The sequence below is a fragment of the Vicugna pacos genome, unplaced genomic scaffold, assembly GCF_048564905.1.
Source record: "Vicugna pacos unplaced genomic scaffold, VicPac4 scaffold_20, whole genome shotgun sequence".
In the NCBI taxonomy this organism is placed as follows: Eukaryota; Metazoa; Chordata; class Mammalia; order Artiodactyla; family Camelidae; genus Vicugna; species Vicugna pacos.
Genome location: NW_027328741.1, coordinates 25,208,703 through 25,222,670, shown reverse-complemented (window position 1 = coordinate 25,222,670; position 13,968 = coordinate 25,208,703).

Below are 13,968 nucleotides of genomic sequence, written 5' to 3'. Positions count from 1 at the left end.
TTCTGCCTATCTCCAGTTTCAAGAATCACACTTTGATCCCAGAAAAACCCTCTTGGAGCGAATTCTACCCAGAGATATGTAATTTGAATAGATTCCATCAACATGATATTCCGTGTTCTGTACATGCTACATGAATGACGGATTCGACAAACAAGCATTCCTGAGTAGAGAGCATGTGGATTACTGATCTTTCATCCTCTATAAATGGAATGTTTTCATCTAGATGCGTATACTCATTTTCACAAGCTTTCCCTAATACCAGTTTCGAATTCTTGCATTTTTCACAGAAAAATACTTCTGGAGCGATTTATACCTATCTGATATGTAATTTACATGAATTCCATCAACATGGCATTCCGAGATCCGTACATGCTACATGCATAACGGATTCTACAAACATGCGTTTCTGAGTTGTTAGTACCTGGATTACTGAACTTTCATCACCAAAATGGCATATATACAATTAGAATATTTTCTCTGACTTCATAGGTTTTTTCTATCACCAGGTTTTAAAATCGGACATTTTTCACCGGAAAAAACTCTTTTAGCGAATTCTCACCAAAACACATGTAATACATTGTTTACATAATCATGGCATTCCGTATTCCGAACATGTTTCATGCAACATGGATTCCACAAACATGCATTTCTGAGTTGTGAACATGCACATGGCAGATCTTTCAACCATAACAGGGTACCTATGCACTTTGAAATATTTACTGTGACTTCATAGCTTCTCCCTTTCACCAGTTTCAAGAATCACAGTTTGACCCCAGAATAATCCACTTGAGTGAATTCTACCCTAGAGATATGAAATTTAAATAGATTCCATAAACATGATATTCCGCGTTCCGTACATGCTACATGCATGACGGATTCGACAAACATGCATTCCTCTGTTGAGGGCATGTGGATTACTGATCTTTCATCCTCTATAAAAGGAATAATTTCATCAAGAACAGTGTCCTCATTTTCACAAGCTTTTCCCAACACCAGTTGCGAATTCGTGCATATTTCACAGAAAAACACTTTTGGATCGATTTCAAACTAATAGATTGTAATTTACATAAATACGATCAACATGGCATTTCGGGTTCCGTACATGCTACATGCATGACAGATTCGACAAACATGCGTTTCCCAGTTGTGAGCATGTGGATTATTGACCTTTCATCTACCAAACAAGGCATTTATTCACTTAGAAATATTTACTCTGACTTCAAAGGTTTTTTCTCTCTCTCACCAGATTCCACAATTGGACATTTTGCTCCAAAAAACACTCTTTAAGCGAATAATCACCAAAACAAATGTCATTTACATTGTTTACATAAACATGGCATTCCGTATTCCAAACATGTTTCATACATCACAGATTCCACAAATATGCATTTCTGAGTTGTGAACATTTGGATGACTGATGATTCAACCACCAAACAAGGTACCAATGCAGATTGAAATATTTAATTTGACTTCATAAATTTTTCCTATCATCGGTTCTTTTCTCCCAGAAAAACCCTCTCGGAGCGAATTCTTCCCTATAGATATGTAATTTGAATAGTTTCCATCAACATGATACTCCGTTTTCCGTACATGATACATACATGACAGATTCGACAAACATGCATTCTTGATTCGAGGGCATGTGCATTTCTGATCTTTCATCCTGTATAAAAGGAATATTTTTATCTACAAACGTGTACACATTTTCACAAGCTTTCCCTAATTCCAGTTTCGAATTCATGCATTTTTCACAGAAAAATACTTCTGGAGCGATTTCAACTTAATAGATATGTAATTTGCATGAATTCCATCAACATGGCATTCCGCGTTCCGTACATGCTTCATGCATGACGGATCCGGCAAACATGCGTTTCTTTGTTGTGAGCACGTGGATTACTGACCTTTAATCCACCAAACAAGCATATATACACTTAGAAATATTTACTCTGACTTCATATGTTTTTTCTATCTCCAGGTTCTAAGATCGGACATTTGGCACCAGAAAACACTCTTTGAGCATATTCTCACCAATACACATGTAAGTTACAATGTTTACATAAACATGGCATTCCGTATTCCGAACATGTTTCATGCATCATGGATTCCTGAAACATGCAACTCTGAGTTTTGAACATGCGCATGACTGATGTTTCTACCACCAAACAAGTAACATACGCACTTTGAAATATTTACTTTTACTTCGTAGATTCTTTCTATCACCAGTTTCAAGAATCACACTTTGACCACAGAAAAACACTTTTGGAGCGAATTCTACCCTAGAGATATGTAATTTGAAAAGATTCCAACAACATGATATTCCATGTTCCGTACATGCTACATGCATGAAAGATTTGACAAACATGCATTCCTGAGTTGAGAGCATGTGCATTACTGATCTTTCATCCTCTATAAAAGGAATATTTTTACCTAGACACGTGTACTCATTTTCACAAGCTTTCCTAACACCAGTTTTGAATTCTTGCTTTTTTCACAGAAAAACAATTTTGGAGCGATTTCCACCTAACAGATATGTAACTTACAGGAGTACCATCAACATGGCATTCGGGGTTCCGTGCATGCTACATGCATGACGGATTCAGCAAACATGCGTTTCTGACTAGTGAGCATGTGGATTACTGTCTTTCATCCACCAAACAAGGCATATATACACTTAGAATATTTACTCTGACTTCATAGTTCTTTTCTATCACCAGGTTTTAAAATCGGACAATTGGCACCGGAAAAAACTCTTTGAGCAAATTCTCACCAATACACATGTAACTTACATTGTTTACATATCCATGGCATTCCGTATTCCGAAAATGTTTCATGCAACACGGATTCCTCAAACATGCTTTTCTGAGTTGTGAACATGCGCATGACAGATGTTTCAACCATAACCTGGTACATATGCACTTTGAAATATTTACTTTGACTTCATAGCTTCTATTTGTTACCAGTTTCAAGATTCAAACTTTCATCCCAGAAAAACCCTCTTGGAGCGAAATCTACCCTAGAGATATATAATTTGAATAGATTCAATCTACATGATATTCCGCGTTCCGAACATGTTGCATGCATGACGGATTAGACAAACATGCATTCCGGAGTTGAGAGCATGTCGATTACTTATCTTTCATCCTCTTTAAAAGGATTGTTTTCATCTACACACGTGTACTCTCTTCACAAGTTTCCCTAAAACCAGTTACGTATTCGTGCGTCTTTCACAGACAAATACTTCTGGAGCAATTCCCACCAAACAGATATGTAATTTACATGAATTCCATCAACATGGAATTCCGGGTTCCGTACATGCTACATGCATGACTGATCTGGCAAACATGCGTTTCTGAGTTGTGAGCAAGTTGATTACTGACCTTTAATCCACCAAAAAAGGCATATATACATTTAGAATATTTACTCTCTCTTCATAGGTTTTTTCTATCACCAGGATCTAAAATCAGACATTTGGCACCATAAAACACTCTTTGAGTGAAATCTCACCAATACACCAGCAATTTACATTGTTTATATAACCATGGCATTCCGTATTCCGAACATGTTTCATGCATCATGGATTCCTGAAACATGCATCTCTGAGTTTTGAACATACGCATGACTGATGTTTCAACCACCAAACAATTTACCTAAGCACTTTGAAATATTTACATTTACTTCGTAGCTTTTCCCTATCACCAGATTCTAGAATCACACTTTGACCCCAGAATAATCCACTGGAGCGAATTCTTCCCTAGGGATATGTAATTTCAATAGATTCCATAAACATGATATTCCACGTTCTGTACATGCTACATGCATGACGGAATGACAAACATGCATTCATGAGTCGAGAGCATGTGGATTACTGATCTTTCATCCTCTATAAAAGGAAAACACTTATCTAGACACGTGTACACATTTTCACAAGCTTCCCCTATCACCAGTTTCGAATTTGTGCATTTTTCACAGAACAATAATTCTGGAGCGATTATCCACCTAATAGATATGTAATTTAAATGGAATTCCATCAACATTGCATTTCAGGTTCCGTATATTTTACATGCATGACGGATTCGACAAACATGCATTCCTGTGTTGAGAGCATGTGGATTACTGATCTTTCTTCCTCTATAAAAGGAATATTTCATCAAGAGCCGTGTACTCATTTTCACAAACGTTTCCTAACACCAGTTGCGAATTTGTGCATTTCTCACTGAAAAATACTTCGGGAGCGATTTCAACCTAACAGATATGTAATTTACATAAAATCGATCAACATGGCATTCCGGGTCCCGTACATGCTACATGCATGAGGATTCAACAAACATGCATTTCCCAGTTGTGAACATGTGGATTACTGACCTTTCATCTACCAAACAAGGCATTTATAAACTTACAAATATTTACTCTGACTTCATAGGTTTCTTCTCTCATCAGATTCCACAATCGGACATTTTGCTCCAAAAAACACTCTTTGGGTGAATTCTCACCAATACACATTCCAGTTACATTGTTTACATAAACATGGCATTCCGTATTCCAAACGTGTTTCATACATCACATTTTCCACAAACATGCATTTCTGAGTTGTGAACATTTGGATGACTGATGTTTCAAGCACCAAACAAGGTACCTATGCAGATTGAAATATTTATGTTGACTTCATAGATTTTTTCTATCACCGGTTCTTTTCTCCCAGAAAAACCCTCTCGGAGCGAATTCTTCCCTATAGATATGTAATTTGAATAGATTCCCTCAACATGATACTCCGTTTTCCGTACATGCTACATGCATGACGGATTCGACAAACATGCATTCCTGATTTGAGGGCAAGTGCATTACTGATCTTTCATCCTGTATAAAAGGAATATTTTTATCTACAAACGTGTACACATTTTCACAAGCTTTCCCTAATTCCAGTTTCGAATTCATGCATTTTTCACAGAAAAATACTTCTGGAGCGATTTCAACCTAATAAATATGTAATTTGCATGAATTCCATCAACATGGCATTCCGCGTTCCGTACATGATTCATGCATGATGGATCCGGCAAACATGCGATTCTGAGTTGTGAGCACGTGGATTACTGACCTTTAATCCACCAAACAAGGCATATATACACTTAGAAATATTTACTAAGACTTCATATGTTTTTTCTATCTCCAGGTTCTAAGATCGGACATTTGGCACCAGAAAACTCTCTTTGAGCATATTCTCACCAATACACATGTAAGTTACATTGTTTACATAAACATAGCATTCCGTATTCCAATCATGTTTCATGCAACACGGATTACTCAAACATGCATTTCTGAGTTGCGATCATGCGCATGACTTATGTTTCAACCATAACAGGGTACCTATGCACTTTGAAATATTTAATTTTACTTCGTAGATTCTTTCTATCACCAGTTTCAAAAATCACACTTTGACCCCAGAAAAACCCTCTTTTAGCGAATTCTACCCTAGAGATATGTAATTTGAATAGATTCCAACAACATGATATTCCGTGTTCCGTACATGCTACATGCATGACGGATTCGACAAACATGCATTCCTGAGTTGAGAGCATGTGGATTACTGATCTTTCATCCTCTATAAAAGGAATATTTTTATCTTGACATGTGTACTCATTTTCACAAGCTTCCCCTAACACCAGTATCGAATTTGTGCATTTTTCACAGAAAATACTTCTGGAGCGATTTCCATCTAATAGATACATAATTTACATGAATTCCATCAACATTGCATTCCGGGGTCCATACATGATACATGCATGATGGATTCGACAAACATGTGTTTCTAAGTTGTTAGCATGTGGATTAGTGAACTTTCACCTACCAAACAAGGGATATATACACTTAGAAATATTGACTCTGACTTCATAGGTTTTTTCTATAACCAGGATCTAAAATCGGATATTTGGCAACAGAAAACACTCTTTGAGCGAATTCTCACCAATACACATGTAATTTAAATTGTTTACATAACCATGGCATTCCGTATTCCAAACATGTTTCATGCAACACTGATTCCTCAAACATGAATTTCTGAGTTGTGAACATGCGCATGACTGATGTGCCTACCACCAAACATGTAACATACGCACTTTGAAATATTTACTTTTACTTCGTAGATTCTTTCTATCACCAGTTTCAAGAATCACACTTTGACCACAGAAAAACACTTTTGGAGCGAATTCTACCCTAGAGATATGTAATTTGAATAGATTCCAACAACATGATATTCCGTGTTCCATACATGCTACATGCATGACGGATTCGACAAACATGCATTCCTGAGTTGAGAGCATGTGGATTACTGATCTTTCATCCTCTATAAAAGGAATATTTTTATCTTGACACGTGTACTCATTTTCACAAGCTTCCCCTAACACCAGTATCGAATTTGTGCATTTTTCACAGAAAAATTCTTCTGGAGCGATTTCCATCTAATAGATATGTAATTTACATGAATTCCATCAACATGGCATCCCGGGTTCCGTATATTTTACATGCATGACGGATTCGACAAACATGCATTCATGAGTCGAGAGCATGTGGATTACTGATCTTTCATCCTCTATAAAAGGAATATATTTATCTAGACACGTGTACACATTTTCACAAGCTTCCCCTAACACCAGTTTCGAATTTGTGCATTTTTCACAGAACAATAATTCTGGAGCGATTTCCACCTAATAGATATGTAATTTACATGGAATTCCATCAACATGGCATCCCGGGTTCCGTATATTTTACATGCATGACGGATTCGACAAACATGAATTCCTCTGTTGAGGGCATGTGGATTACTGATCTTTCATCCTCTATAAAAGGAATATTTCATCAAGAGCCGTGTACTCATTTTCACAAACTTTTCCTAACACCAGTTGCGAATTCGTGCATTTCTCACTGAAAAATACTTCGGGAGCGATTTCAACCTAACAGATATGTAATTTACATAAAATCGATCAACATGGCATTCCGGGTTCCGTACATGATACATGCATGATGGATTCAACAAATATGCGTTTCCCAGTTGTGAACATATGGATTACTGACCTTTCATCTACCAAACAAGGCATTTATACACGTAGAAATATTTACTCTGACTTCATAGGTTTTTTCTCTCACCAGATTCCACAATCGAACATTTTGCTCCAAAAAACACTCTGTGGGTGAATTCTCCCCAATACACCTTTCAGTTACATTGTTTACATAAACATGGCATTCCGTATTCCAAACGTGTTTCATACATCACAGATTCCACAAACATGCATTTCTGAGTTGTGAACATTTGGATGACTGATGTTTCAACCACCAAACAAGGTACCTATGCAGATTGAAATGTTTACTTTGACTTCATAGATTTTTCCTATCACCGGTTCTTTTCTCCCAGAAAAACCCTCTCGGAGCGAATTCTTCCCTATAGATATGTAATTTAAATAGATTCCATCAACATGATACTCCGTTTTCCGTACATGCTACATGCATGACGGATTCGGCAAACATGCAATCCTGATTTGAGGGCATGTGAATTACTGATCTTTCATCCTCTATAAAAGGAATATTTTTATCTATAATCGTGTACACATTTTCACAAGCTTTCCCTAATTCCAGTTTCAAATTAATGCATTTTTCACAGAAAAATACTTCTGGAGCGATTTCAACCTAATAGATATGTAATTTGCATGAATTCCATCAACATGGAATTCCGGGTTCTGTACATGCTTCATGCATAACGGATCCGGCAAACATGCGATTCTGAGTTGTGAGCACGTGGATTACTGACCTTTAATCCACCAAACAAGGCATATATACACTTAGAAATATTTACTCTGACTTCATATGTTTTTTTCTATCTCCAGGTTCTAAGATCGGACATTTGGCACCAGAAAACACTCTTTGAGCGTATTCTCACCAATACACATGTAAGTTACATTGTTTACATAAACATGGTATTCCGTATTCCAATCATGTTTCATGCAACACGGATTACTCAAACATGCAATTCTGAGTTGCGAACATGCGCATGACTTATGTTTCAACCATAACAGGGTACCTATGCACTTTGAAATATTTACTTTGACTTCATAGTTTCTCCCTGTCACCAGTTTCAAGAATCACACTTTGATCCAAGAAAAACCCTCTTCGAGTGAATTCTACCCCAGAGATATGTAATTTGATTAGATTACATACATGACATTCCGTGTTTCGTACATGCTACAAGCATGACGGTTTTGACAAACATACTTTCCTGAGTTGAGAGCATGTGGATTACTGATCTTTCATTCTCTATAAAAGGAAAATATTTATCTAGACACGTGTACACATTTTCACAAGCTTCCCCTAACACCAGTTTCGAATTTGTGCATTTTTCACAGAAAAATATTTCTGGAGCGATTTCCACCTAATAGATATGTAATTTACATGAATTCCATCAACATGGCATTCCGGGTTCCGTATATTTTACATGCATGATGGATTCAACAAACATGGGTTTGTGAGTTGTGAGCATGTGGATTAGTGAACTTTCAACCACCAAACCAGGCATATATAGACTTAGAAATATTTACTCTGACTTAATAGTATTTTTCTATAACCAGGTTCTAAAATCGGATATTCGGCAACAGAAAACACTCTTTGAGCGAATTCTCACCAATAAATATGTAATTTATATTGTTTACATAACCATGGCATTCCGTATTCCAAACATGTTTCATGCAACACTGATTCTTCATACATGAATTTCTGAGTTGTGAACATGTGCATGACTGATGTTTCTAACACCAAACTAGTAAAATACGCTCTTTGAAATATTTACTTTTACCTCGTAGATTCTTTCTATCACAAGTTTCAAGAATCACACTTTGACCCCAGAAAAACCCTCTTTTATCGAATTCTGCCCTAGAGATATGTAATTTGAATAGATTCCAACAACATGATATTCCGTGTTCCATACATGCTACATGCATGACGGATTTGACAAACATACAGTCCTGAGTTGAGAGCATGTGGATTACTGATCTTTCATCCTCTATAAAAGGAATATTTTTATCTAGACACGTGTACTCATTTTCACAAGCTTCCCCTAATACCAGTATCGAATTTGTGCATTTTTCACAGAAAAATTCTTTTGGAGCGATTTCCACCCAATACATATGTAATTTAAATGAATTCCTTCAACGTGGCCTTCCGGTTCCGTACATGCTACATGCATGACGGATTCTACAAACATGAGTTTCTGAGTTGTTAGCTTGTGGATATGTGAACTTTCACCCACCAAACTAGGGATATATACACTTAGAAATATTTACTATGTCTTCATAGGTTTTTTTTTTATAATCAGGTTCTAAAATCGGATATTTGGCAACAAAAAACACTCTTTGAGCGAATTCTCTCCAATACATATGTAATTTACATTGTTTACAGAACCATGGCATTCCGAATTCCAAAAAAGTTTCATGCAACATTGATTGCTCAAACATGAATTTCTGAGTTGTGAGCACGTGGATTACTGTTTTCATCCACCAAACAAGGCATATATACACTTAGAAATATTTACTCTGATTTGAAAATTTTTTCTATCACCAGTTTCTAAAATCGGACATTTGGCACACGAAAAAACTCTTTGAGCTAATTCTCACCAATACACATGTAAGTTACATTGTTTACATAACCATGGCATTCCGAATTCGGAACATGATTCATGAATCATGAATTCCTCAATCATGCATTTCTGAGTTGTGAAAACGCGCATGACTGATGTTTCAAACACCAAACAAGTTACCTACGAACTTTGAAATATTTACTTTGACTTCAAAGCTTCTTCCTATCACCAGTTTGAAGAATCACAATTTGAGCCCAGAAAAAAAACTCTTGTAGCGAATTCCACCCTAGAGATAAGTAATTTGTATCGATTCCATCAAAATGATAATCTGTGTTCCGTACATGGTACATGCGTGACGGATTCGGCAAATATGCATTCCTGTGTTGAGAGCATGTGGATCACTGATCTTTCATCCTCTATAAAAGGAATATTTCATCAAGAGCCGCGTACTCATTTTCACAAGCTTTTCCTAACACCAGTTGCGCATTTGTGCGTTTCTCACTGAAAAATACTTCGGGAGTGATTTCAACCTAACAGATATGTAATTTACATAAAATCGATCAACATGGCATTCCAGGTTCCGAACATGCTACATGCATGACGGATTCGACAAACATGTTTTTCCAAGTTGTGAACATGTGGATTACTGACCTTTCATCTACCAAACAAGGCATTTATACACTTAGAAATATTTACTCAGACTTCATAGGTTTTTTCTCTCACCAAATTCCACATTCGGACATTTTGCTCCAAAAAACACTCTATGGGTGAATTCTCACCAATACACATTTCAGTTACATTGTTTTCATAAACATGGCATTCCGTATTCCAAACGTGTTTCATACATCACAGATTCCACAAACATGCATTTCTGAGTTGTGAACATTTGGATGACTGATGTTTCAACCACCAAACAAGGTACCTATGCAGATTGAAATGTTTACTGTGACTTCATAGATTTTTCCTATCACCGGTTCTTTTCTCCCAGAAAAAACCTCTCGGAGCGAATTCTTCCTTATAGATATGTAATTTGAATAGATTCCATCAACATGATACTCCAATTTCCGTACATGCTACATGCATGACGGATTAGACAAACATGCATTCCTGAGTTGAGAGCATGTGCATTACTGATCTTTCATCCTCTATAAAAGGAATATTTTCATCAAGAGCTGTGTACTCATTTTCACAAGCTTTCCCTAACACCAGTTGGGCATTCGTGCATTTTTCACAGAAAAATACTTCTGGAGCGATTTAAACCTTACAGATATGTAATATACATAAATTTGATCAACATGGTATTCCGGGTTCCGTACATGCTACATGAATGACGGATTCGGCAAACATTCATTTCTGACTTGTGTGCATGTGGATCACTGATCTTCATTCTCTAACAAGCATATATACACTTAGAAATAGTTACTCTGAATTCATAGGTTTTTTGTATCACCAGATATTAAAATAGGACATTAGGCACCAGACAAAACTCTTTGAGCGAATTCTTAACAATACACATATAATTTATATTGTTTACATAACCATGGAATTCCATATTCCGAACATGTTTCATGTGTCAAGGAGTTCTCAAACATGCATTTCTGAGTTGTGAACATGCGGATGACTCATGTTTCAAACGACAAACAAGTTACCTATGCACTTTGAAATATTTACTTTGACTTCGTAGCTTCTACCTATCACCAGTTTCAAGAGTCACACTTTTATCTCAGAAAAACCATCCTGGTGTGAATACTTCCCTAGAGATATGTAAGTTAAATAGACTCCATCAACATGATATTCCGTGTTCAGTACATGCTTCATGCATGACGGATTCGACAAACATGCATTCCTGAGTTGAGAGCATGTGGATTACTAATCGTTCATCCTCTATTAAAGGAAAGTTTTCATCTAGACACGTGCACTCATTTTCACAAGCTTTCCCTAACACATGTTTAGAATTCGTGCATTTTTCACAGAAAAATACTTCTGGAGCGATTTTAACCTAATAGATATGTAATTTACATGAATTCCATCAACATGGCATTCTGGGTTCCGTACATGCTACATGCATGAAGGATCTGGCAAACATGCGTTTCTGAGTTGTGAGCACGTGGATTACTGACCTTTAATTCACCAAACAAGGCATATATAAACTTAGAAATATTTACTCTGACTTCATAGGTTTTTTCTATCATCAGGTTCTTAAATCGGACTTTTGGCACCAGAAAGCACTCTTTGAGCAAATCCTCACCAATATGCATTTAATTTAAATTTTTTATATTACCATGGCATTCCGTATTCCGAACATGTTTCATGCATCACGGATTCCTCAAACATGCATTTCTGAGTTGTGAGCATGCGCATGACTGATGTTTCAACCACCAAACAAGTTATGTATGCACTTTGAATTTTTGACTTCGTAGCATTTCCTATCACCAATTTCAATAATCAGAATTTGACCCCAGAAAAACTTCTTGGAGCGTAATCTACCCTAGTGATATGAAATTTGAATAGATTCCATCAACATGACATCCCGGTTTCTGTACATATTTCATGCATGTCGGATTGGACAAACATGTGTTTCTGAGTTGTGAGCATGTGGATTAGTGAACTTTCATCCACCAAACAAGGCATATATACACTTTGAATGTGTACTCTGACTTCAGAGGCTTTTTCAATCATCAGGGTCTAAAATCGGACATTTGGCACCAGAAAACACTCTTTGAGCAAATTCTCAACAATACAAATGTAATTTACATGTTTACATAACCGTGGCATTCCGTATTCCGAACATGTTTCATGCATGACCGATTCCTCAAACATGCATTTCTGAGTTGTGAACATGCACATCACTCATATTTCAAACACCAAACAAGTTACCTATGCACTTTGAAATATTTACTTGGACTTCGTAGCTTCTTTCTTTCACCAGTTTCAAGAATCAAACTTTAATCTCAGAAAAACACTCTTGGTACGAATTCTATCCTAGAGATATATAACTTGAATAGATTCAATCAACATGATATTCCGTGCTCAGTACATGCTTCATGCATGACGGATTCGACTAACATGCATTCCTGGGTTGAGAGCATGTGGATTACTGATCTTTCATCCTCTATAAATGGAATGTTTTCATCTAGACACGTGTACTCATTTTCACAAGCTTTCCCTAACACCAGGTCCTAATTCGTGCATTTTTCACAGAAAAATTCTTCTGGAGCGATTCCCATGTAATAGATATGTAATTTAAATGAATTCCATCAACATGGCATTCCGGGTTCCTTACATGCTGCATGCATGACGGATTCGGCAAACATGCGTTCCTGACTTGTGAGCAGGTGGATTAGTGATCTTTCATCCACCAAACAAGGCATATATACACTTAGAAAAATTTACTCAGATTTCACAGGTTTTTTCTATAACCAGGTCCTAAAATAGGACATTAGGCACCAGAAAAACTCTTTGAGCGAATTCTCAACTATACACATGTAATTTACATTGTTTACATAACCATGGCATTCCGTATTCCAAACATGTTTCATGCGTCACGGATTCCTCAAACATGAATTTCTGAGTTGTGAACATGCACATGACTGATGTTTCAACCACCAAACAAATTACCTATGCCCTTTGAATTATTAAATTTGACTTCTTAGCATCTTCCTATCACCAGTTTCATGAATCACAATTTGACCCCAGAAAAAACTTCTTGGAGTGAAATCTACCCTAGTGATATGAAATTTGAATAGATTCCATCAACATGGCATTCCGTTTTCTGTACATATTTCATGCATGACGGATTCGACAAACATGGATTTCTGAGTTGTGAACATGCGCATGACTGATCTTTCAAACACCAAACAAATTTCCTATGCGCTTTGAAATATTTACTTTGACTTCGAAGCTTCTTCCTATCACCAGTTTCAAAAATCACACTTTGACCCCAGAAAAACCCTCTTGCAGCGAATTCTACCCTAGAGATATATAACTTGAATAGATTCCATCAACATGATATTCGGTGTTCCGTACATGCTACATGCATGACGGAGTCGACAAACTTGCATTCCTGAATTGAGAGAATGTGCATTACTTATCTTCCATCCTGTATAAAAGGAAAATTTTTATCTAGACACGTGTACTCATTTTCACAAGCTTTCCCTAACACCAGTTTCGAATACGTGCATTTTTCACAGAAAAATACTTCTGGATGGATTTTAACCTAATAGATATGTAATTTACATGAATTCCATCAACATGGCATTCTGGGTTCCGTACATGCTGCATGCATGATGGATTCGGCAAACATGGGTTCCTGACTTGTGAGCAGGTGGATTACTGATCTTTCATCCACCAAACAA